This window comes from Buteo buteo, chromosome 15 (assembly GCF_964188355.1).
Source record: "Buteo buteo chromosome 15, bButBut1.hap1.1, whole genome shotgun sequence".
NCBI classification, from domain to species: domain Eukaryota; kingdom Metazoa; phylum Chordata; class Aves; order Accipitriformes; family Accipitridae; genus Buteo; species Buteo buteo.
Window position 1 is genome coordinate 21,237,888 of NC_134185.1, and position 26,402 is coordinate 21,264,289.

Sequence of the window (26,402 nt, forward strand, 5' to 3'; positions counted from 1 at the left end):
AGTGAGCAAGCGGCTGTGTGGGCCTGAGTTGCCAGCTGAGGTTAAACCACAGCAGTGCTTTTTGGTGCCCAGCGTGGGGCTCGAACGGTTTGAGATAATGGCAGATTTGATTAGAACGTGCTAGATCAAATTTATAGCTGTTATTGCTGTTCAGCTATTAATTGACAGGTTCCTGTGCTTGCCATGGGGCTTGCTTGCCTTACTGTGTATTAGAGTCTAGTGCTCGTTAGTGGCTGCTTTTTGCTTTTGCTGCTTGCTGTACTGCTTATCATCTTACTCTGCTGTGCCTGGGAACATTTTGATAACAGCAATGGCAACGTGCCTGGGCTGGCGGATGGCCAGGGCATCACTGCTGTTCCTGTGCTGCTGTACTGGACAGGCTGGAACTCCAGTGTGAACCTGAGTCGAAGGGACTGTGACCTGTGGATGAGTCCATGCAGGAACAGGACACCCCGAAGCATCTGTGGCCGTGGATAAGCCCACGCCAGAGCAGGTACATCTCGAAGCATCTGTGGCCGTGGTTATGTCTGTGCCGCAGCAGGTATACTTCTAAAGGGCTTGTGGCCAAAGGATAAGTCCACGCTGGAGAAGGTACACCTTGAAGCATCAGTGGCTGTGCATGAGGTCACGCTGGAGCACCTTAAAGCATGTGGCCATGCATAAGTCCACAACAGAGCAGGCATGCCCCTGGGGGGACTGCAGCCATGGGTAAGGCCATGGCGGAGCCGGTTTACTTCTGAAGGGACTGTGGCTGTGCATGAGGCCACGCTGGAGCAGGTACATCTCCGAAGGCATTGTCACCCATGGATAAGGCCATGCTGGAACAGGAGCACCTCAAAGCAACGGTGGCTGTGGATAAGTCTATGCTGCAGCAGGTATACCCCTGAAGAGACTGTGGGTCATAGATAAGGCTCCACTTGGAGCGGGTACACCTCTAAGGGATGGCAGTCTGTGGATAAGTCCAAGCCAGAGCAGGGGCAAGGGGAGGAGTTCATTGCAATGTTAAATCCGATGGTCTGGTCCGAAGGGACCAGGCGTGGAGATTGCAATGGAAATACCTTTAAATTGTTGTAATCCGGGATTCGATTTGCATGTTATAGGAATAACTACAGCAGGAGCCACTGGAACCAGTAGAGGACAAGCCTTACAAGAAGCAGTGCAAGTGCCGCAGTGACCCAACCTGAGCTGGCTTTGGTCCTCAGTAACTCCACAGAACACATCACTTCTCCTGTCCTGCGTGACCACCATAACAGATGGAGCCCAAAGACATGGACTAAATGAACTCAGTGGGCATTTCGTGGATGTTTGTGGACATTTACGGACATTTTACAGACATTTCACAGGGGTGGCCCATAGCCTAAGGGAATGATATCCATGTATTGCATCAAAGGATGGGAAGGGAAGTGGTGATTAATGAGGATGTATTGGACAGTGTGGGACCTGAGCATGACGTAAATGGTATGGAATAAGGAGTGGAGAATGTGCTGGTTTGGCTGGGATAGAGTTAATTTTCTTCATAGTAGCTCGTATGGGGTTATGTTTTGGATTTGTGCTGAAAACAGTGTTGATAACACAGGGATGTTTTCGTTCCTGCTGAGCAGTGCTTACACAGAGCCAAGGGCTTTGCTGCTTCTCCCCCCACCCCACCAGCGAGGAGTCTGGGGGGGCACAAGGAGTTGGGAGGGGACACAGCCGGGACAGCTGACCCCGACTGACCCAAGGGATATCCCAGACCGTATGACGTTATACTCAGCATATACATCTGGGGGAAGAAGAAGGAAGGGGGGACGTTTGGAGTGATGGTGTTTGTCTTCCCAAGTCACCGTTACACGTCGTGATGGAGCCCTGCTTTCCCAGAGATGTCTGAACACCTGCTTGCCCAGGGGAAGTGGTGAAGGAATTCCTTGTTTTGCTTTGCTTGCATGCACAGCTTTTGCTTTACCTGTTAAACTGTCTTTAGCTCAACCCATGAGTTTTCTCACTTTTACCCTTCCAATTCTCTCCCCATCCCACCAGGGGGGAGTGAGCAAGTGGCTGTGTGGGACTGAGTTGCTGGCTGGGGTTAAACCACAACAAACCCCCAAATTTATCAGTGGCTTTGCAAGTCAGATGCCAAATCCCGTCCTTCAGTCTCGAGCACTCAGGAGCAATAATGCTGCATCAGCTGCTTGGGAATCAAGGAAGGTCAGACACTTGAAATGTGAAGATGCACTCAGGAACATCACTCTCTGGGTGAGTACAAGAAACTGCTATCACCAACTAAAACTTCAAGAATTTTAGACTTACAGAAAATGGGTGTCAGTACCTCATACAGAATGCTTTTTTAGGATCGCTCTGCAAATTTGGGTTTTTTTCCCTGAATTACCAAATGAAATGAGGAAGGACTAATAGCATCAAAGTTTTCCAAAGAGCTGTTGACTAGATTTACTCTGCCTGACTGGCCACCTCAACCAGGATCTGCAACATGTTTGTCTTAGTCAATTACATGGCAAATTGTGAAGCAGACGATTTGCTCTCCTAATCCAAACCACCACGTTCCCATTTTGGAGAATCACAAACCTCCTCCATGTCAGAGTAAGGTTTAATCAAACACAGTTAGATGCCACCTGGTACATCCAGCTCCTCCTTATGGCTAGCTGGTTCACCTGGGGGGACGCTGAACCTCCACCCAACATCCTCAAGGGATCTGAGGTTACTTTCCTGACCACCACTGTCCACAGAGACCTGCCCAGGACTCACCCGCATTTTTTCCATAGCCACCTGCTCCTGAAGCCTATGGCTGTTGTAGCCCCTGGTGGATACTCAGGCCACCTTCAGCCAGAACAAGCTGGGTGGAGGAGTCCTGGACACTGTCCTATCCCTGGGGCTAAGGTATCGGAAGGCACTGAAGTGACCTGTGGTGGTGAGCCAGAAAGCCAGCAACCATTTTCCTGTTTCCAAACAGACATAGAGAGAACATCGAGACAGGTCATCCATCAGCTAACCCTTTTCCCTCTTTAGGACCACCATACTTCTGAAGAGGGAAAACAACCCCACATCCTCATATGAAGGCTTTTATTTTCTATAGGCATATAATAGTGTAATAGCTTGAGAAATCATAGACCGTGCCATACGATCTTTGCTTAGATCTTAAATGTTTGCATAAAATACTCTCTATGAATCCAATGCACAGAGAAATGTAATTTCCATGCACCTGTCAGAATTTTTGCTGTGGAAAGGAAAAAAGAAAGTACATTATCTTTTTAGAATCATGACTAGAAAACAAATAATTGTCAGTAGGCAATCACACCAGTCTGAAAAGATCCATCTTGAAATAAGTTTATGGGAATTTTTTTGTTTGGGTTTTTTTTTCAGGATGCTGCACTTGAGCAATTGAATGATATCACATTTAAGGTCCTGGGTGGCATGCCATTTCCTTACTCGTATGCATCTAATTAAGTCTTAATTGTGCCATTTGTTATGAAATGAAAGAAGAGCTGTTAGACTGGATATCTTTCATGATAGTAAAACAGGATGATACCAGTGAAATAACTAATGTATAGAAAAAGAACAGAAGTATGCAGGGAGGGGGAAAAGGCTTTTGAAGATAATGATGTTTGAAACACAGCAGAAATGTTAGAAACAGCATAATAGTGAATTTACCACAAATAACTTCTTGATCAACACAAACAGTATGAAAGGTACATTCTTTTTATAGCTCACTGGAGTGTGGATGACTGTCCACATTCAGAAATACCCAGTGAGCCAAATTCTGTTTTTAGTTACCCTGGTGTCAGTTGGTATCATCCTGGTCTCCTCTTCAGAATGAAACAACCCAGAACTGTTCTCTTTTGCACAGATTGGTTCTTGCTACTTAATGTATCTCCATTTAATTTCATCAAGTTCCCAAAGCACAGGCCTAAAACATGGCTCGTATGGGAAGAGAGCAGCCAGGCTTCAGGAGACGTTGGATCCACTTGCACACCCATCAAGTTTCACTCCTTGTATTGCAGCCCCCCCGGACGGGTCAGCGGAGGACACCCCCAGCAGTCCCACAGAAGCAGGAGTCCTTCCCTCCTGCACACACAGGGCTGGGATTGAAGCCATGGAACAGGAGCTGATGTAAACATCTGAACTGATCACCTGAGCTAAGGGAGAACATTTTGACAGCTGTCTCCACTTCAAATATATCTGTCCTGGTGAGTTCTTTGGTTTACATCTCTTGTTTGGATTGTACCTAGGTACTTCCTTTTACCCTTAGTAGTAGGAAAGGATCTATTTACTAATATAATTCCCTAGTAAACATTTTTCCTTTCCTCTCTGGCTAGAGGATCACAGCAAGATGAGCCATAACAGAAGATAACATAAATGCAACACATTATTTCACTAAAGGTATCAAAATTTAAGGACTGATTATCCTACAGAGTTGCAATCTTACCTGAAGTACTCCCCATCTATGTTGATTCTGGGGGAAAAAAAAGTCTTCAACACAATTTCGGGTTATTATAGCAGCAAGGTGCCTGCTGGTGAGGAGTTGGCGGAGACACCGCTGGAGGGCACAGCCTGGGCCACAGTGGGTGAAGTCCACGACGGCTGCTTCTCACCCGGCCTCGGCCAGCCAGAGGCACCGCACCCCAAAATGGGCCGGGGGCTCTGAGCTGTTGGGAGCTGTGAGGGACTCAGGAAGAGCCAAGCGTTCCTCCCGCCTGGGGTATGTCACCAGCGTCGGTCCATTGTGGTTTCCACAAAGGGCCAAACTTTCTCATTTGTGAATTTGCAAGTCTGCTCAGCGGAGTTCACTGAGGTTGTGTGCATGCAAGAAAGGGAGCACGCTCTGGTCAAGAAGCTATAAACATAATATTGAATACCAGATGGCTTTCCTTATGCTAGCAGGAGCCAGCAGGCACTTCCAAAGGCTACAGCCAGTTGAAGACTTGATGAAATTTTGTAAATAGTCGCCATCACACTTCGCAGCATTCATTGCTGTGTTTCAGTCCCAGCCCACTGCCGTGACCTGAAAGTCACTTCCCCTCTTCCAAGGGTTCACACGGAGTTTATAAAAAAACCCACAAATAGTATCTCAGATGTAAATATCACATGTAGTGAATCCCATCTTATACTTCTCAGATGCTTTAATTTTGATAGCTTCTTTTTCAAATGCTTTTTTCAATTTAGAGTGTTTTCATTAAAAAACCCCCCATGGTAGTTCCACCCCACCCAACCCCACCCCTAACAAAAAAACCCAAACAACAGAAAAAAAACCCACAACCCATTCCCAGTCTTAAAACTGATCTAATACTGTGTGCTCCATCTTTCTCTGCTGGGAGGAACTATACAAACCTACTTGCAGAGCCAGCACAGGCAACCTGGCCGCCCTGGCCACAGCACGCCCCTGAAATCCCTGGCTGGCAGGATTTAGCCTTATTCCATATTGAAGGAGACAGTTGCACTGGCTCCTTCCAGCAGCGAGGGACCCCAAGCAGATCATCCTATCGAGAAGGGAAGTTTCAGCAGCAGAGGAGAAGTCAGGCTGTGGGAGTCTAGAAAAGCGTAAAATTTGGTTTTCCTACTCTTCCTAGACTGTATTAATTGAAGTGTTTGAAAGAGAGGAGCTACTCCTTCAACACGAACCTGTAAATTCTTTAGCAGCTTGGGCAAGCCTTTCTCAGCTGCAAAGCAGTGGGTCTGTGAATGTCTTGGACTGTCTGAGGTGAACTGATGTCCCACCACCTTCCACCTCTTCAGACCCTGTGTATCTTTGTCCACGAATGACAAAAAAAGTAAGGAACGGGTGATCCCGGGAATTTTCCTCGGGGCTTTCAACATCTTCGCTCCCAGCGAAAGCCAGGGGTCCGGCGGGGAATGGCGAGTCCCCAGCACCGACCAGAGCCAGCCCCCGCTTTGGGTGAGCTCCATCTGACAGCGGGACAGGAGCTGTAAGAAACCTTCCCACCCACCCACCAGTGTCGTGCGTGTAGGTCCCGGCCCGTGGGAGCGCAGGCGCTCTCCTCCCGCAGCCCCCCCCGCGCACCTGGGGGGCGTCGAGCCGGGGGGCAGCTGGGGTCGGTGAGGACAGATGAGTGCCCGGACGGACGGACAGACGGACGGACAGCCCTCAGGTGTGCCCTTCCCCTCGCTCACGGCTCTGTCTCGACGAGAACAGTGCTGGGGCAGCCCCCTCCCCGGGGACTCCCTCCCCCGCAGACCTGCCGTGACTTTTTTTCCCTCGGAGCGCAAAAATCTGGAGACCGGATTTGGGGGTCTTTGGGGTTTTTTTTTTCCCAAGCCAGGTATTCCCCTCCTCGCCACAAACCCTGAACTTGCCACAGGGGAGGCTCCAACAACTCAAGAGGAGGAAAGGACAAGAGCCGGTGAAAGCCAGCACCCCCACGCACGGGTAGAGGAGGCCCCCCCCCACGCCCACGAGTGGGGAGCTCAGAGCCGGAGTCCCGCAGAGGGGAGCCGGACTCGCTGCCCAGCTCAGGGGGGAGCCTGGCGCCGGGGGGAGCGGGGCTGAGCGCCCGGCCGCCAGAAAACAGAGGGGGCAGCAACCTGTTGGCACCGGGGGCTGCACCGGCAGCCTTTCTGGGGCTGGGGGCGGCTTCCCAGCTCCCCCCCCCCAAAAAAAAAACCAACCCACCCCTTTCTCCTGGGCAGGGCAGGGCCGCAGGCAAGGGCTGGGGAGGGCTCGTTGGGTGCTGTGCGTGGGGTCCTGGAGGTGCCCAGCCTGTCCTGCGCCCCGTGGGGAGCGGGGCTGGGGGGGGGGGGCGGGGGTCTGAGAGCCAGACACAAGCCGTGTCCCACCGGGTCAGCCCCGGCGGGAGGGTGGTGGGTTGGTTTGGGTTTTGGTTGTTTTTTTTGGTTTTGGTTTTGGTTTTTTTGCATGGGGAGGGGGCTGTTTTGAGGAGCGCCCGCGCTTGCAGCCCCGGCGGTGGCTTTGGGAGCGATGCCGGCCTCCCCCCCCCGGCCCCCCGGTCTTCCCCCCCCGCCGTCCCCGCCGCCCCCGGTCCCCGGCCCGCCCCACCGCCGGGGTCGCCTCCCCTGCCCGGAGCCGCGCTGGGACTCGGCTTTTTGTTATTTTCACGGAGCAGATATTAATTAAAAGAAATACATGATTAAAAAGTAATGAGTTGAATAAAAATTATCTCCGCTCATTTTCTGATTATGTTAATTGTTAAAAACCCTTCAATCACGCTGTTGCAGTCAATGGGTTTTAATGTGAAATTAGTGGGCTCTTGATAACTTACAGTCCAGAATAATCCTGGAGGTTTAGTCATCATTCCTAATAACGAGATGTTACTGAGAACGGAGATTTTACATGATTTTGCCACATTCAGCCCTTCCCCCATGAAAGGGTCTGGCTTTGTGGCACACAACTTCAATTTTCATGCCTACGACTACTTTGTTAGTCTTACCCTGTATACTGCTCCATTATACGCCAATTACATATTTTATGTGTCTGTGTGTCGTCTGAATATAAAAAACCGGGTGCCCGATGTAGGGATAGAAAAACAATTTTGTCCTTCATGGATTTCTAATTTTATTTTTTCCCGTCCAACTCTTCTTGAATCTTGCGACTGTTTCTCCGCTCTGATTAATTACCTCCCTAAGAGATAAGCACAGGTTTAATCTTAAAGTATTAAAAGTATTTAAACTGTTAGGGAAAAAAAATATGTCTGTATTTGCTGCGGGAGTTGGTACGCCACGGACAGGCTTGAAGAGTCCGGAGGGAAGTAAATATGGAGAGTTTCAGCGATCGATGATCGCAAAGAGCCGGGGATTTGAAATAACTTCAGCCCCGCGGTTCGGAAACGCTGTGAAATTCGCCACTCATAGAGGGACGAAATGACGGCCCCCACACCACTCTTGTTTCAGCCAACGTGCTTCTTCCCTAGAAATTCGTTTAAGAGAGGTTTCATTTTCACGCAGATAACTAAATGCCCCCTTTTCTCGTCGACAGCCTTGAAAATTTGCATCGAAAACCCGCTCCTCTCCTCGCACCCACCCAACAATTTAGCTCAAACCTCGAGCACTGACAGCAGACTGACTCCTCGCTGGAAGGCAAAGAGCGGGGCGGAACGGAGGAGCGGCTGCGGGGAAACGAGCCGCGCTGCCAGCCCGGGATGTGCCCGAATTCCGTCGCAGGGGCTTGTCCCCGCCGCGGGCGAGGAGCCGCCCGGGCCGCCGGGGAGCGGGCGGTGGGCGCGGGGGGGGAGCGAGGGGCAGCCCCCCCCGGCCCGGTCGGTCGCACTTTTTTAGGTTAAAAAGGAAGAGAAAAAAAGAGAGGGAGAAAAAAAAAGGCAGCGGCAAAATTGGCGCTCTCTGTGCGTGCGTGTGTGTGTGCGCGCATACCCACGTATTCCTTCCCCCCGAGACAAAGTGCTGGTGCTGTGCATCTCTCTGTCACCGCAAGGATATGTAATTACTGCTGACAGATAAGAAAAGACGTTTTCGTGCGGACCGAGGGGGCTGGAGCGGGGGCGGCGGAGTGCGGGGCGCATTCCCGGCCAGCCCTGCACAGATTAGGCTGGGGAAAAGTCTCCGCCACGGCGACTTGGGCTGCTGCTGGTTTCATATGGATCTCCTATTACCGGGGAGCGGGTGTTTGCTTGCCTTGCTGGGGGGGGAGGTCGGGCCGGATCCCGCACCCTGGCTCCTTTGGAGTGGGGAGAAGCCGGCCAGGATCGGGCCCTTTGGGTGCTTTCCCCCGCCCCGGGAAACGGCGGGCCAGGAGCAGCACCCCCGTCTCCCACCCGTGCCTGCCCCCCCTCGCCCCGGGGCACCTCCCGGGGGCGCCGGGCCTCGGGGAGGAGAGGGGAGGTTATGTCCTAATTTGTTGTGAAGGGGGAGCGCTTGGGGGTCTGTGGTTTGGGTTGGGTTTGTTTTGTTCTGTTTTTTTACTGGCGCTTCTCGTAAAAAAGAGCCATTTGTTTACAAAGCCCCGCTGCCCCCATCGGAGCCCACCCCCGGCAGAGCTCCCTAAAGGAGCGGGGGGGGATCCTTCCGTGCCGGGCCCCCTCGCTGGTTCATTTCCCTATTTGCATCCGCTGTTAGCTGAAGATCATTTTAATAAATAACAATGAAAGGGGAGCGCATCTAGAGGGCTTGTCGGCAACATTCAAAAGCCAATAGAGTTTATAATTCTACTCTATCATTTCTTATTGATTAGAGTAATCAAGATAAAAAGCTAGCCGGGCTCCGAGAAGTTCAGCGGCATATCATTAAAGATAAGAGTCAGTTAATTCTGGCGCAGGGGTAATGGTGCCGGCGATGAAGAGTTCATTTGCATGAGATGCTGAGCCCCGTAACAAGAGGACAAAAATCACTAATTAGGACTGCAGAGTGTCTCGAGTTCTTCAAGCACCCTTTCGAGATGAGGGATGATGCAAAGAGACCGCACTTTTATGTAAATCCAGGGCAGGACACCGCGACCGGGGTGCTGCTCCCCGGCAGGGATCGCCGAGCGGGGCCGGGCCGGGTCCCCGGGGCCGCTCCGGGGCTGGCGGCGGGGCCGGCTCCCGGTGGCCGTGTCCTGCCCCGGCCCCGGTGTGCGCGGCCGCCGCCGCACCGAGCCTTGCGGGACGCCGGCTGCCCCCGACCGGCCCGGCAGTCCGGAGGAAACCCGGCGGCAGGAACTGCCGGGCTTGCCCCGAAATCTGCGGGGTGGGGGGACACGGCAAGAATCAAAATAAAAGAGGAGAAAAAAAAACCAAACCCGTAGCTCTGTTCAAAGGTTTACTGGTCGGTTAAAAAAAAAAAAAAAAAAAAGCCTCACACCACTGAGAAATAAATAGCCTGGGCTAAGGTACCCGTAAGCCCGCGGGCAGCCACGAGTTGCTAAAAACTAGGGAAAGCGCTTCGCGGCAGCCTGCCCGCCCGCCTGCCAGCCGACCCGCACCTCCGCCGGCAGCGGGGAGCGCCCGCCGCCCGGGACGGCCGCGGGAGTCCGGGGGGGGCCGCGCCGAGGCGGGACGGGCTTGGGGTCCGCCTCTCCCTCCCGTGGCCTGCGTGCCTCTCGCTTCCCCACGGAGCACGAGTGGGGCCAGCGCCCCCTCCTTTCGGCGCGGCTACCGTCTTGCCCTCGTCCCCCCTCTCCGCCCGCGCAGACGGACCCAAACCCGAGCGAAGCCCCTCGAGCGTCTGGCAGCCCTCCGGGGAGGAAGGACACCCTTGGGGCTTTCGGGAAGCCCCCCGCAAAAGCCGGGGGCCGCAGCAGCGGGCCGGTGGCTATAAAGCTGTTTACTTGCCCGAAAGGCATCAGCTGCGGGAGGCTTGGCAGCTGGCTACCAGCACTAACTTTGCCCCTCGCTTGGCCGGCGAGCAAAGGATTCACGGCCTTCTTTTGGCTAATTGTAGGTGTCAGCGTGGAAAGTGGCAATGTTTGCCGCTTCTCAAAAGTCTCGCTGTCTCTCTGGCCCCCAGCGGCTCCCCAGCCAGCCCCGCCGCACGCTGCCCTGCGCTCACACGCACACGCAGGACGCTCACACGCCCCGGCTACACGCAGCCCTCGCAGCCACCTCGCGCTTGCTCCCGCGTTCACACCTCCCATACGTGTCCTTTCTCACCCGACCCCCGCGGGGCACCCGCCTCCTGCGCACGCCCACCACCCACACTCACGTGTTCACGCGCGGACACCCCTCTCCCCTCCGCGGCTTGCACGCACACGTGCGTTGGTGTCTCGGGTGGACGGATCCCTCGCGTTCGCAAAGCCCCTTGCACAGCCCTCCTCGCACACGTGCACCCACCCGCGACACCCCCTTGCACGCCCCAGCATACTCATACGCACACTCCCCCACCTTCCCTGCAAGCTCACCTGTCAGGGAGACAGACAGACAGACAGACAGACACCCCGCTTCACAAACAACCCCCCCCCCCCGAGACCCCTGGTCCCCCCGCAGGGCCCAGGCCTGGGCCCGCTGCAGAGGAGGGTGGCAGCTCTCCTCCCGCCTCGCCTCCCCGGTCCCCGGCTCTTTGGACTTTTGTCTGGCTATGTGGCTGAAGGCTCCTTTCCCCTTGTTCTTCCCATAGAGAATAAAGTCAGTCTGTATTTAATGGTTATGGCGGATGTGAGGAGGATTTGGCAAATGAAGAGGCCTTTTGCTCTAAAATATTGTTCCTTACGTCGTGTGAGTCTACCAACCCACCACGACCCCATATTCTTCTCCGGGTGTCTGACTCGAATGACAAACGAGCTGATTTTTTCAGTACATCGCTGGGAAATGTAGTGAGTGATAATAGAGATTTCTCTTTCATTTTTTACGCTTGACTTGGTTATTGTTGCTTTTCTTTTCCCGTGATTCCTTCTGAGGATTAGCTCTGACTTCCCCACTATTGGCGGTCAAAGTGGCCCAAACTCTGGATGACAATTGATGGGGATCAGGGGATTGCCCATTCTGTGCCTGTAAGAACTGATTTGTGCCAGAGAAACTCATCAAGTATAGGCGAAGAATAAAAAGCATTTGGGGGTAAATGTATTCATTGAGAAGGGTTCTTCCAAATTGCTTCTAAGTTTTCTTAATGAAAAGTAACGCTTGCAGCAATCAACGGCTTTTTGACGGATTACAAACCTGGGTAGGACTATGGGACTGCATTTAAAAGTGCCCCAGCCTTAGCATGGGGGCAACTTGCTCACAAAAGTGTAGGAACGAGGGTCAGGCCGCAAAATACAAAGCTGAGGTTCGATGCGTGTAGGAGTAATGAAAGGTGCATTAATTTATTAACATGGTGCGCGCAGGAAAAGTGAAAGAACAGCCCGGTGTAAGAAGAATCATTAACTCTCTACCCCAGGGACCCACCCAAGGCTTGCCATTTACATCAAAATAGTTATTGTATCTTTAGAGAGAGAGAGAGAGAGAAAAACCCCGCAGCAGCAACAGTCCATGTAAGAGGTGGAGAAAAAAAGAAAAGAAAAGAAAAGAAAAGAAAAGAAAAGAAAAGAAAAGAAAAGAAAAGAAAAGAAAAGAGAAAAGAAAAGAAAAGAAAAGAAAAGAAAAGAAAAGAAAAGAAAAGAAAAGAAAAGAAAAGAAAAGAAAAGAAAAGAAAAGAAAAGAAAAGAAAAGAAAAGAAAAGAGAAAAGAAAAGAAAAGAGAAAAGAAAAGAAAAGAGAAAAGAAAAGAAAAGAAAAGAGAAAAGAGAGGAAAGGAAAAGAGAAAAGAAAGGAAAGGAAAAGACGAAGGGAGGAGGAGAGGAGAGAGCAGAGGAGGAGGTGTCAGCGGAGGTGCGGGGCCGGAGGGAAGGGGCAGCCAGGCCCCGCCGAGCCCCCCCCGCCGCCGGGGCCGCCGGTGTCCCCGGGACGGGCGGTGCGCGGGGCCGGTCCCGCCGCGGGGCCTCGGGCAGCGCCGAGCGGCGGCGGCGGCGGCGGCGGGGCCCGGGGCCCGGCACCCTCCCCTCGAAGTGTGGCTTCGGGCGTTTAAACATCGATTTTGTTAATTAGTGGAATCATTAAGGACCGGGGAGAGCGGCCCGGGGAGCGGCGTTCGGCGGGGAGGACAGGCTTTGTCCCGGGGTGGGTTAGCGCTCCGCCGGCCCGGCCCGGGCTGCATTTCGCTTTTCGTGGGGCTTTTTTTCTTTCTGTTTTTTTTTGTTTCTCTCTCGTATTTTTCTTAAGCGGTCGAAGGACACAATGAGAACGGCCCCGAAGCGAAAAGGGTTAGACCGGGAAGGAGAGCGGGGAGGAATCTCCAGCCCTTCCCCGCCTTCCCTCCAAACCCGAAAGGCCGGAATATTAACTTTTTTCCCCATGCATCTTGTCAATGCTATCATGGCTTTGATGGGAGGGTCTTCAAGGTGGCACATTTCTGAACTTAACCCCTTTTCAAACTAACTCTCTACCTCCCTTGTTAGTGCCCAGCTCTGAACTTCTGAAGAGTATTTTTGTGTGAGTCAGGGTTCATTCACTCGGGGGCTTTTGTAGGACTTTCTTCCTTTCAGCCCTCAGTGTGTTACACCAATTAAAGGACGACGTGCTGTAAATGTAATGGGCCGAGCAGTGATTGTTTTTGACAAGCAACAAAACACATAGATCCACCCCTTAGATTAGGCCGTTGAAGGGAGGTTCATGCCGGTCAGTTTACTGAATAGTTCATGAACTGTAATTCTGAGGGCTTGTGTGAAAGAAAATGTCTCTCTCCCTTTCTTTTTTTTTTTCCCCCCCCTCTAAAAAGAAGAAACACCAAGCATCTAGGGGGAAGGGGATGGCTGGGAGGGTGAGGGGAGCTGGAGGAGAGCAGAGGTGGCTTTGTCTTGTCATTTAGGAAGAAAAAAAAAGAAGCTAACAGTCAAGCCACTTTATGTCACTAAACATGCCAGCCTCCTTTGCAGAGATGCTCCTCTCCGTACATCTTTATGGGCAGCCTTGAGCTAATAACCCACTAACTGCTCCCATCCACACAGTTATTTTTATCTGGCCCAGAGCTCCCTTGTAGCTGGACCAGAAGTCTTCGTAATTCTGACTTCATTTCACAGGAGGAAGAAAATACGGATTAGAGCTGAACCTTCGAGGAACAGAAAGCACAAGAAATCTCATAGTATCATATCATTGCCCTGATCCTGTTCCTCTTCAGCATAGTGGGGGGACAAAAAGGGGAGGGGGGGGAATCCACTATAACCTGAACAGGACCTGAGTCAAAGGAGTTTGGGAAATGGGAAATGATCCTTCCCCAAATGCCTGAGGGCCAAGGAGCTGCTGGGCTTGTCATTTATTTAAGTCAAAGCAACCTGGATATTCCCAGGGAAGGGGTAGGCACAGTTGCAGGCTGTGGAAAGAGTGGGAAGAAAGAGATGGATATTTCTTCTTGAAAAGAAGTGAGTTCCTGCAGCCTTTGCTATGAAGATTATCCTGGGCACGTCACATTCTCTTTAATCGCAGAGGCATCTGCGGTCCTGCAGCTGCACGGGTACCACGTGCAGGTTTCTGAAGGGAACCACAATAGTGCAACTCTGTTGAGATGGGGTGGGGAGCAGATACGGCACAGAAATGCCTTCAGAGCCCTTTGGGAGAGGGGTATGCCTTAGCGTGTGACCCCAAAAGCCAGCCTGCGGGGCGATCTCTGGGAAGAAAGCTACCTTGGGAGCTCCTGCTGAAGAAACCCAACACAATCTGCTCTCCACTTTTGCCCGGGCATCATTTCACCCCTGAATTGAAAAGTTAATCTGTCTTGCTTTCAGATGTGCTGTTTCTCTAGGCATTTTTTTAGCAACTCCCGGGGTTTGCTAAATCACTGTTAATTCCTGTGGGGCCTCAGCAAATCCCAATGACACCTGTGGAAACGATGGGGCTAGCTCACTCTTGAAGATCCAGAATTAATGCCATGTAATATTCAGATCGCAGCCGCCTGGGCCTAGGCAGCAGCACAGAGCAGATTTTTCTAACTCTTCTTCCCTTCAGTTCAATACAATGGGACCTAATTCCTGCAACACTTTTTTTGGATGCAGCAAGTTGTTTACACTGGTGATAAGCGTACCGTATGCGCTGTAAAATTTGTACTTGTTACTGCAGGAGATTAATGAATATGTGAATCACAGCTGAGGAGTTTAACTCTCATTGACTTCATTATGCAGAAGGTATCAGGAAACAAAAAGACACGTGTGCTAACTCATAAACAGAAGTACATCACTAATTCCAGTCTGCAGGCCCCCCTAGAGCAGACTTCACATCTGCTCCCCCAAAAGGACTGTGTGCCTCTCACACTGGTACACAGACCGCAGTCATTTGAGGCCGCAAATGCCACAGGAGACAGGGATGCTGCGCGGACAACGGGCAGATATCAAAAGGGAGCTGTCTGACTCGGGGAGGAATCTGCTGTGAAATCTGCTCCCGAGGGAGGTGGATCAGAACAGGGTGCAGGTCGGCGAGGACAGAGAGATGCTGCACACTGGGTGCCCTTGCCAAGGATAAGATCACCACTTGATCTGCGTTTGATTAATAACAGTGCAAAATGCTGCAAAGTATTATGGTACACTCAGAATTACGTAAAAGAGCCCCCTCCTCTATTTCCCACCCTTCTCAGCAGTGGGGGGGGAGAAAGGTCCACCTGGTAAAATGAAGTGGAGGTATTTCCACAGGCAGAGGCTTCCTGAAGAATTTCTTCTTATTCCTCTCCAGCTAGGTCTTCCCCAAAGACTTAGCCTGGGAAAGCTAAGGAAATTCTCTTTTTCAGGTTGGGAGAGAATATTCAAAACAGCCAAGTAAAACAAGTTATAAATTTGTAAACATTTCTGTCATGCAAATGGCCCATTCTGGTCGCATAGCGGTAGGGCGATTCTCATTGGGGAGAGAAAGCATAACCCATGCAGGGGCTGCCAGTTGTACGTAATGTAGCCGTCCTAAGCCGGTGCCAAACAACCTTTCTGCTATGCCAAACCATCCCAGATTTTGTGTAAATTTATTACACCAAGCACACAGCAGCTGTTTAATTGCAGAGAATTTAGGACAGGAAGTGAAGAATAAATCTGCATCCAATTGAATCCGCAGCATGTAATTATCTGGAGCACAAATGGGTAAATAACTAAAACTAATGTGTCTAGGAAAATAAAAGCACACATATAGACACATATTTGTGTGGGGAATGGAAGTGTGTTTCATTCAAGTAAAATGACTCACTCGCAGCGTTCCCTTGATCTGGCTCCAAGTGTTTGCAGTGTGCCTTGTGATTCTCGCCTGAAGAGAGAAGTCTCGCTACATGACTTCAAAGCACGGTAACTTTTCCAGGTGTTACAGAGTATTTTACAGCAGCAGTTCTCATGATCTGATGACTCGGAATAGTAGGCAGGAGGAAATTAGCCTGTAAATTCATCACAGAAATGAGTGGAGATTTGTGCCGTATCAAGCTGGCCGTACTCTCTTCTAAGGGATGTTGAGGAATGAGAAAAGGCATCCACTTTTACCAGTGAAGAAATGACTGTGTTTGTGGCTTCCACAGAACTGGAGAAAATGAGGACCAGGAAGGATTCATTTTTATGTATACCCTCTCAGACACAAGTACAGCATTTTTTACGCTTCTTGCAATTCTGAACTTTTCCCAAGGAGAACAGAGAAGGAGTGTGGGTGTGTTTTCTCAGAACAGGTTTTAATTTTGCCAATTGCTGTGAAAATTCATATTTGAAAATGGACCAGTAAAAAAATATACACTCAATGAAAGCGGACAGGCTGCAGTAAGATGCCCCCCAAAAATGTGGGGAGAGTGTTCTAGCTAGTAGATAGATGATTGGCAAGTAACGTAATCTCCTGGGGAGATGGTTTTCAGATCTCCTCCCTGAATAGATGTCGAAAGCACCGTCCTGCTTATCCAAGTTAATAGGGTGTGAATACAGCACTGTGTAGCTGCGTGCAGCAGGACAGCTATAGTCTGAAAAATCTGTAACCAAGACTTACTCGTAAATGCAGTATCCAGAAAGAGTGCCTACTAATCCGCTCCCTGCATTTTCCCTCTTCTCCTCTACGCAATTTTCCACGGCTTGCATAACCATTTGGACACTCATGTTAACGCTGTATACCCATTCCCAAAGCTATGGGCCACTTCTGCAGTCTTCTTAACTCCCAGGATTTCTCAGACAACCCACTGCAGGGGGGAAAAAAATTCTACTGAACTAATCATACGCATTCCTTTTGGTGGCAGAGTTTATTAAAGATTTTTTTATTTTAATTTTTTTTTAATGGAGGTAATTTTTGGTGATGAAGTAAATGGAGAGGATCAAAGCAATTTTTCATTACTGGGTGGCTGAATGATGGTTAGTGAGACTAGAGGAGATTGACTGTTTTGTAGAGAGATTAGCAGAATTCACATCACCGCTGAATGAAAGGTGGAGGAGGCAGAAACCCTAAACAAGTGAATTCAATTACTTCTGAAAGGAATAGGGTAAATGAGGATTCTCTCTTTGGGTTTGCTCCAGGAAATATGTCTGAAAAGTTTGTTGAAGAATACCAGTCATCCAAACCCTAAGTTTGCTTTTTTGTAAAAACTCCTCACTCTGTGGCAGCGTGTGATTTGGAAATGCTTCCCCTGTTTTGTGTATGCTGTTGTCGTGTCACCTCTTCAGTTAATTTCGCTCTCAAATTACACCACCCAGTGCAACTTGTTTGCACATGTGGCAAGGGCTTCAAAGGGAATATAAACCCGATTACAAGCCCACCGGAGTTAAAGAAGAGATCCTCCTCAGCGTCCCTGGATGACAGCCCCGGCAGAAGGAGCACTGGGCTGGGCTGTCGGCAGGGTGGTACACTGGGGTGTGATTGCTGGCACTGGCAGGGATGCTGTGCTCTGAGCTTTGGTGTGCGCTGGCACAGCCTGTGCCAGCCTAGAGTTCACAACCTGGGAAGTTTGGAGTTTCAGTTTATTTGCTATGTGGTGATTTTGTAAGCAGTATGGCATGGTAGAAAGTAGCATTTGTTCCACGGGCTATTAGAGCAAGGTCTGTTGATTAAGAAGTGGCATGGTCTTGTTGCCAGCCTGCATCCCTGTTGGGTGTCCCTAGCGCAGGAGAGCCGCCCCAGGCACGCAGCACTCTCCTCTCTTTCCTGCTGCATCTGAGGGTTCCAAGCACAGAGGGCCTCCCAGCTCCCCTGGGACCTCCAGGCACTGCCAGTGCAAGGACTAGGAGCTGAGGCAGTGACTTCGGCAGGGCTAGGTAAGGAGGAGGTACCCCAGGGGCACCTCTCACCTCACCCTGACGTGTCAGAAGGCATTGCTGAACAGAGGCAGAGTGGAGAGACATGGACTTGCAGATGTTCCTTCCGTGCAGAGATTTCTCCTTTCCACACCTGCTGGGCTCCTGCTGTCCCCAGCACCGTCCCTTAGTGCTGCAAACCTGACATACCCCCACTCCCTTCATACCTCCCACCCTGCCTCAGTCTGTACCTGCCAACGTCTGTTCCCTCCCCTGTGCGTGCTTCTGCCCCTCCCAGATCCCCTCAGCTCAAGGGACACAGTTCTCTGTCTTTGGTCCTACCAAAACCCCCTCGTCAGTTCTGGATGCCATAGAAAAGCCTCACAGTCTCTTGGCAGAGTTGCTGGGTGAGGTCCTATACAGGATGCAGGGGAAAACTGATCTCTGCCTTTCACTGTCTCCTAGGTTATGTACGTCCTCAGTTTCTCCCATCCCTCCCACTCTTCCTCCTCATCCATTCCCACTGCAGCAGGTGGGGTTACATTTTATTCACTCTGACATAACTCTGCATTTTGACTGTGTGTTCTGGAGAGGTAGACAGGGACTTATGATGATTAGAACAAGGCAACCTTTGAGGATCCATCTCAGCTTTTTATTTTTCACTCTCTGAAAAAGTAAACAAAATTTCCTTCTTCCCGAAACTGAGTTTAAGGTCTTACACACACCGCAGAGCTGGCAGGAGTCAGGAAGGCTGTTCCCTCTGCAGCAGAGTGTAAGAGAATGGCCCTAACCAAGCGTGCTGTGTTGACCTCAGGTGCAGGAGAAGGTGGCAAAGGGTGGCTGTGTAAGGAGCTATCTTCCCAACTGTTTCCAAGGTTCGCTCTTGGAGGACTTGTCTTGCTCTTCTCCCAACCCCCACAACAAAATGCAACACCCAGAAAACCAAGTTGCTGGGAAAAACTGCTCACTTAGCGGAGCAGAAGAGCACAGAGGAGCCAAATCTGCAGCTGGGGGGAATGGGTGCTGTTCCATGAAAGTAAATGAAGCTGTGCTGCTTTCTCCCAGCTGATGACGTGACCTACAGTCCTTAGCTGTATAATACATGCTGTATATTTGTGCTGTGCACAACCATGTGGCAGACTCTCTGCCTCATCCGGGATGCTCCTGGTTGCAGGAGGAGTTCAGGAGACTGAAAGAAACTCTTGGGCTACCTTTCTACATCCCTTCTCTAATAAATCCTTAGCCAGCTTCTTCCTTACTCCTATATGTTTAGTCTATCCCAACAGCTTTATTATTGCAAAGAGCTCATTTCTTGCCAAATTTCTTACGCTTTTTTTCTGGTGCTTTACTCAGCACAAATCCTCTAATAGTTTGCCTAAGATTTTTTGCATTCTCCAAATATCTGGCAGTTTCAAAACTCTTGTATAGCTCAGGACTGAGCTATGAGGTATTTAGGATCATCAGCTTGTACCAGAACCATCACCGGGTAAGTTTTCCCACCTTTTACATAGTTTTCTCTTTAATCTCTGTCACAATTACAGTTCTCCAGTACTCATGGACAAGTACATTTGCCAACAGGTTTTCTAGTTACACGACATACTACATCCAAGGCTGAGTCTTTGGGAAGTGTCTACATTTCTTGAGCGTATTTGATCCTGTGTCTAGTAGTATTCAGGACATGCACCAGAAACTTTTGAACCTGAACATGTTATGGAAGTGGAGGGACAATCTTCTCTTCCAGAATACCTCTCTTGAGCAATCCTGCTCAGGGCAACATTTGCAACTGACTTCCACCAGGCAGCTGGGACAAGGTGTCTGTAGCTCCTTTCTTATTCCAGGACATGTGTGTGACTACAAAACCCCATCACTTCCCCCATTTTCAGGCAAACTGCCTCTCTGAACTCCTGTTTCCAAAGTCTTTGCATTACTTAGGCCGTTGTTGATATTAGATCTTCAACTTTATAAATTAAATATTAAATCTTCAAATGCACATACCCTTGGTGCTCTTGTTTCAGAGCAGCTTCCTGTCTGCAGGGACTAGCATCTTGGCCTACAGGGGCTACAAACCCCCTAAAGGGTTTTAAAATTGGATCTGCCAAGACAAAAGCAACCCTAATTCTGAAAGTAGTTAAGTCTCACATGCCACTGCAGTTGGTGTCTCTTTCTCACCCCGTTTATGTAGTGGTTCTGCAATATTGGCAAATCCACAAATAAGGCCTTCGTAGTAAATTCAGAGCCCCACAAAACTCTGCACATCTGTGACTGCCTGGGAAATTGCCCAGTCCTGTGCACAGCCATATTTTTCTTTTTGTTAGAGAAAACTCTCTCTCGTCGGGTTGTGTGTCCATGAGAAGCTGCCTCTTTTCAGAGCAACTCTTATTTCAGGAAGCTCAAGTTCAGTGGCAGCCTTGATCTGATCCCAGGCTGGTTGTAAATGCAGTCTTTCTTACCAGCAGTCTCCGAGCGTGCCCAGAGCCATCTCGGCACAGCAGACAGGCTGAGAGGGACCTACTTTACAGTGACCGCTTCCAAGATCACTCAGTGTCAGCCAGAAGCCGGCACTTTCAAGTGCTGCTTACTGACGCAGTAGAAATGCTGTCTCCTGCCCTTCACCCCTGCTCTTTGCTTCCACTGCCACTTGCCAATTCTTCTTAAAACCAAGTATGGAAACCAGACTGAAACGCTGCGATACCCAAGGTGTTACCCTCTCACGACAGCGACTGCACCTACTACGGCATTATTTCTTTCAGCATGTTCTACTTTGTACCGAGGCACACACTATCGTCTCCCTTAACCAGACCTGTGGATGACATCCATGTTACTGCTGAAGGAACCTTTAGGTCTTCAGTGGCCTGTACAAGGCCTTCTCCCCAGTCAGTGTGGAGCAGTTTAATGGGTCAGTGCCTCTAAAGATGAGCCTTGAGTCTTCATTATGAAGTTAAACCAGTGACTTCAGTACTCAGAGGAACCATCTGTGAGCCCTTATCAGAGGCACAGCTTCATAGTCTTTTTCATTAAGTACAGCTATTAAAAGATGTCCTGACCCAGCACTCACCATTTCTCTGTTTGCTGCCCCCCTAACTCACAACTGCACAGTCACCATATCCTCCGGCTGTGTCTGTGTTAGCAAGAACTTTGGCTCCACAGAGGATTGAAACAATTATTGGCCTCCAAATCTACACTGCGTGCAGCCTGGGGGCGGTCCTTCATATAACATTTAGTCAGCTTCTCTGAACCAAACACCCCACGACACAAGTGGATGGGATGCTTGAAGCACATGCGGTGGGCATCTGAGCTTCCCAAGTAGTGTTCTCTGACAGGAGAGGAGCTCATACGCACTACAGCTGCTCTGTCACTGAGCCAACCTGCAGCAAGTGGGGGTCATCATGGCATTAGCTTCAAAACTGCACTGCTGCTCCAAAGCAATCTGCTTGTGCAGGCACCACCCCTGATGCACAGCAGCATTCACTGCCAAGATTTTCCAGATCTCAAGGCACATCTTGGATCCTCCTCAGCTTTCTTTTACTAGCAGAGTACAGACTGTGTTATGACAACTTCTTCTCCTATAAGCAACTCATGGCCTACAGATCGGATACCTTCAGCTCATCTACTTCATCCATGCAACATCTGCAAGGGCGGCAGTCTAGAACCCACTGTTCAGAGACTGGCCTTTCATAACAAGCTGTGGAGCAGGCTGCATGGTCCCTACCATGCTCTCTCCTCGCTTCAGCCCACGTCCACGCAATGACTTGTATGCTCAGCTGGTGCCCACTATCCTCAGAGCTGGTAACCCCTCGCACATTTGGCGACAGCCAATCCACCTGCTTAAGATGGCGAGGTCAGTGTCTCTGACCCTTGTACTTCCACACTTTGACTTTCAGATCAATAAGCTGCACTGGTTCTCCTTCAAAGCTGGGCAAGGGCTTTCACTGGCTACCACAAGTTACTCCATTTTGACCACACTCCAGGCTATCCTTATTGTGGTATTTCCCTACCTGCCCCCTTAAATGAGCAGTTAACAGGGCTGCTTCCCTTAGCAACCATTTTCCTCGTCACATAAACTTGTTGTATCATTCCTTCTAATCACGCAGAAGAGCCATCAGGAGGATTCCCATCCCGTGTATCAGACTCTCACCCATACTGACCATGTCCGCAGCGCTGAGCTCATGTCTCTCTCCTGCAGCGATGTCCCCTTTCAGCGTACAGCTGCACCCAAGCCCCATGGCAAATTCCAGCACCTCTCAGAACGGTTCTGGCCTCCTTTCGCTGATCTTTGCAGGCCAGGCCAAGTCCAGCTGAGTCCGTCTCAACTGGTCCATTGCCAAAGCATCTTGGCAGCCCTTACTGAAGGGGTGCCAGGAGGCAAGGCTTCTCAGGTTCCCCCTCAGCTTAGGTAGATTCTCCCCTTCTCTTGTCTGAGAGCCCTGCTGAGCCCCAGTCTACTGGGCTGGTTTCTGGCTTCAGGCTGTGTGCCCTGGCTTGGAAATGGAGTGGACAACTGAGTCTTTTTTTGCTGCAGGTAGTGCTTCAGACCTGTTTGGTTCCTGGGAAATGCTGTTGCAGTCCATCTTCTCTGACAAAAAGGTTCTGGACATACCTCCTCAGATCATTCACTGCAATTTTTTTGGCAGTTTCTTATATACTGGGACAGTTTGTTTGACTTCTTCCCTCCTGGTTTCTGCAGTTGTGACAGTGTTAGGTAAGGGTAGGCAATAGAAGTCCTCTGACAGCCTTAATTCCACATCAGGTTTCTGACTTTTGCAACTTTCTGATTTCCTTGTGCTGTTGGTATTTTTAGCTTTTTAAATGCTCACTGCCGTCCTGCTCAGTTAGTAACCTCCAAGCTTGCCAAAGATTCCTTGGCCTCCCCTGTCCCCGGAAAAGCTGCTGGTCCTCAGCCATCTGCTTACTGGTTCCTTATTCATCTATTTTGAACTTGTTCCAGCTTCTGCTGCCCCCAAAAAAATTTACCTCCAGTCTCAGGCCATCTCCCAAGCCTTTCAGCAAAGCCTTCAGATGTTGCTTTAATCCCTTCTGCAAGGTCTCATGCTCTTTTCTCGGGTCTTTAGACCTTATTTTAGTCACTTGTGATAGCCTCCATTTCTTCAGGTTTTGTTCACAGAATTCCACAGGAAGTCTCAGTGCATGGCAGAGCACAGCATTCCTGTTTTCCTTTCTCTACTAGAAACAGCTCATTTGATATAACCTAGAATTGCATTTGCCTACTTGGCAACCCTATAACTTTAGTGTCTCATAGTCAGAGTGTGGTCAGTAATAGGAGGTCTTTTTTTTTTCCCTTTTGCATTTCTACGTAATGAACTTCTGGCTTCGAGCAGAAATCCTTCTGATTCATCCTTAAGGGCATTTTAAATGATTACAAATAATTTCCATTCTATTTGTAAACACCATCAGCTCTTCCTGTTGGATATTCCTGCCCTTCTGTGTATAGCTGATGCTGCTATGTTTTGCATCCAGATATTTATTAAAAATATAAATCTTCTTGAGAAACTCCAGGAGTGATTTTCCTTGATCTGGCAGCTTGCCTTTCAGCATAGCCAACTGTCTCCTCTTCTCTAGCCAGCTCCTTTTCCACCTCATGGCTCTCCAGTGACCCCCCATTCCTCCCATAAGGTGTCATATGCTGGGCTCCCTTCACTAGAAAATGCTTCTGGTTTAGCTACAGGACTCAATTTCAAGGTTGAGCCTAACTCAGAGGAAGCTGTTGTCCAGATCCCCTTTACACTTCAAGAGGGGAGTAGGCATGCTGAGGGCACAGTTCATCTCATCTTGACATGGGAGTCTGAAACAGGTCAAAAGAACAAGCCTTACAAGTGTTCCTCTGTCCCCCTTGAATAGGAAAAGACATTCAAGACACTAAAACAGGAGCAAATGCCTAAAGCTAGGTGGAATTATCTACCTTCTAGATACCTGGACTTCCCCAGAAATCCCTTCCATGATGCTTTTAGAGAAGATGGCAGGGGGAGAAACTGCACAAGCAGCCAAACCCAGGCTCCTGCACATCCAGAAAACCTCCTACAGTTTTGACTGGACTTCTTTTGCCTTGTCTCCTGTACTGATTCCTTCCTGTGCCATTTTAGGAAATTTAAATTAAAAGTGGATTAAAAAAAAAAACCAAACCCACTTTCCCCTTTCTTTGTCTCTTAGAAGTGCTGCTATATTGAACATAATTAAAAAGTAATACTAGTGTGCACCTTTTACCAGCCTTCTCAAAGCTGTATTAACAGTGAAATCACTGTGAAATTGTGTTTGCAATGATTTGTGTTCGCTTTGCTCCCAGTCACAGCCACCAAGAGAAAAAAAATCACATGAAAAATCCAGTAAAGTTCCATACCAAGTACAAAAATTTGGGCGGCAACCCCAGGAGCATCAGCTGAGAAAAAAACATCTCTAAGTCACCTTCTCATCCTTTGTATGCTTCTTATAGCTACAGACACAAGAATCTTCTCCCAGCCTTGAGATTTCATCCTGTCCATACTCTCGACAACATCTCCATAAGTAATGCACTGCTTACCAGGGACTTTGTACAAATGCCGTTCAATATTGCCAGGAAATTCATTGCAGGAGTGCTGAAGTTAACACTGACACCAGCTCTCCACCTTCACATGCATTTTAATATGGAAGCTACAATGATACAAAAATATGTCTAAGCAATGGGGACCCTGTGTTCCCCTACCCAGAATGATTTCCAAAGCCTCCTAAAGATGCCACCTTAAATTTAGGAACCCCCCTCTAGTCGGAGACCAAAGCTCTCAAAGCCACAGGACTGCTACTAGAAGACAAAAGGCAGTAGGAAAACATATAAAAATCCACAGTAACTCTTGAACAGCCACTGCTGCTCCATAATAAAAGCATAATAGTGTGTGGCCCTCTTATAGCACTTTATCTGGGGATCTCAGTAGCTATACAATGAGTGAGTTAGTTTGTCTCTTAGCCTAAAAGAGAAAAAGGTCCAAAACAGAGCTGTGGGAACACAACGCCTCTCCAGGTCAAATCACAATTCTCTGGGAGCTCTTCAAAGCATGGAGAAAGCCCTACTCATGGAGTATACCTTGTTCCATCTCCCTTTTGACACAAGAAGGATGCAGAAAAGCTGAGGGTCACATGGAGCACATCAGAAGCAGCTTGGCATTTCTTTGCTACTGTTTCTGTGCTGATACTTACTTTCAATATGACATATTTTGTATAATAAAAATATTAAGTAAGCTTGAATTATTTTATGGGAGAGCTTGAATTATAGGCTATATGTAAAAATAAAGTACCATCTATGCAGTGTAGAGAAAGGTATGGGCAATAAGGCAGATGTGTGCCCTGTGCATATTAAAACTTGTTTCTAAAATGTAGCCATTTTTTCTTAGTATTTCACATTTGAATTCTTTTTGGTAGAGAAATTCATGCTAATGTGAAGAAGCTTTTTACCAGAATATGAGGCGCAAGAATAAGTGCAAGATTTTTTTAGTAGCTTGTTGGTGTTTAATGGCCTGGAACTGTGTACACTTTATCCTGAAGAAGACCAGTCAATTAAAGTATTATTCACCCAATTGTTTTATTTTTAAATCTTTCTAAGGCATTTTGTACCACATGTTGCATAGGATATAGTCCTCTAGATAGCCAAACAGCTCTTGATTCCACATTTTTTAAAACTCTCAAACCAATGGCTCCAGGCGATAGGTTCTGCGACGTCAAAGCTGGGACAGCATTGCTTTAACATAAACATCCTAGATTGCAATAGCCCTTGTCTTTGCCTTCCTCCCCTGGAAGGTGATGGCTTCCCACGTTCAAACAAAACATTTCTTCAACGCTAGTTCACTTTCTTGGTTACAACACTGAACGGGCTGGACTTGCTGTAATCATTGTCCTTGACATAGCTTATTCAATGTATAGGGAAAAATGTCAAAACTAAACTGGTAAAGACCTCCACCCAGCCAGTTCTCGCAGTAGGCTAAAAAATATACATGTTAAAATGCCAGGACCGTCTAGCGTTTCACTTGAAATTCTCCATAGCAACACCACTTTGGTACTGTAGTGGGAAAAAAGAGTATAAAAAAAAAAATCTAAGGTCTTCAAAAAGGCCCTTCAACTTTAAAGTGAATGTATTCGTGGAGAAATGAAGGGTCTGTTGTGCAGATGGCTGTTTGCTCTCATTGCTAGAAGCAGACAGTCTTCGGTTAGGAGGGAAGGGGAGTCCGGTAGCGTATTACCATGCAAAAGCAGCAAGCTCTGCCTATGATGACTGCAATATTAACTCCCAGGGCTTCCTGCGGCTGAGAGGCAGCAGCAGCAGCAGCGAGTTTCACTTGCCCCCTGCCCCCCACCCCCCAGCTTCCAGGTTCAATAAAGATTACATCATGGAAAAAGTATGCCATGTAAGCCTGAGAATCAAAGCCGTCACAATTGGCGGCTGTTTAACTGTAATGTCGCTGAAACACATACTCCCCCTACGCGCACACACACTTTCCCCCTCACCCCTCCCATCCCACCCTGAACCCTCCACGTCTCCTACGATTAAGGGTAGTATTATTGGGGAGAGGAAAATCTGATCAAAACTGTCGACCGCCAACTGCCGATTTTCTATGGATTCAATAAAGGCCACCTTAACGATTTCCCTAATTAATGGATGACATCTTTGGCTGGAGGAGAGGCGCTGTATTCTACTCTGCCTTAGTCTTTGTTAACCTTCTAATTAACTTTCGTAGGTCACCCAGGTCTCCCAAACCTAAAAGTGAAGAGAGCCATTGTGCTAGAAGCAGTAAACTTACTTTTTCTGCCTGGGTACTTAAAAGGGAGAATGATTATAGGCA

General features: G+C 49.1%; 1 long non-coding RNA gene across 1 annotated transcript; it reads left to right on the forward strand.

Annotated features, from left to right (window-relative positions):
- The first annotated feature begins 400 nt into the window (after positions 1 to 400).
- Positions 401 to 8,367, forward strand: LOC142039790 (uncharacterized). The gene is made up of 4 exons (XR_012653060.1): positions 401 to 875; positions 1,101 to 2,232; positions 3,993 to 4,178; positions 7,940 to 8,367. It is a non-coding gene; the product is annotated as an uncharacterized LOC142039790 (long non-coding RNA).
- The last annotated feature ends 18,035 nt before the right edge of the window (positions 8,368 to 26,402 follow it).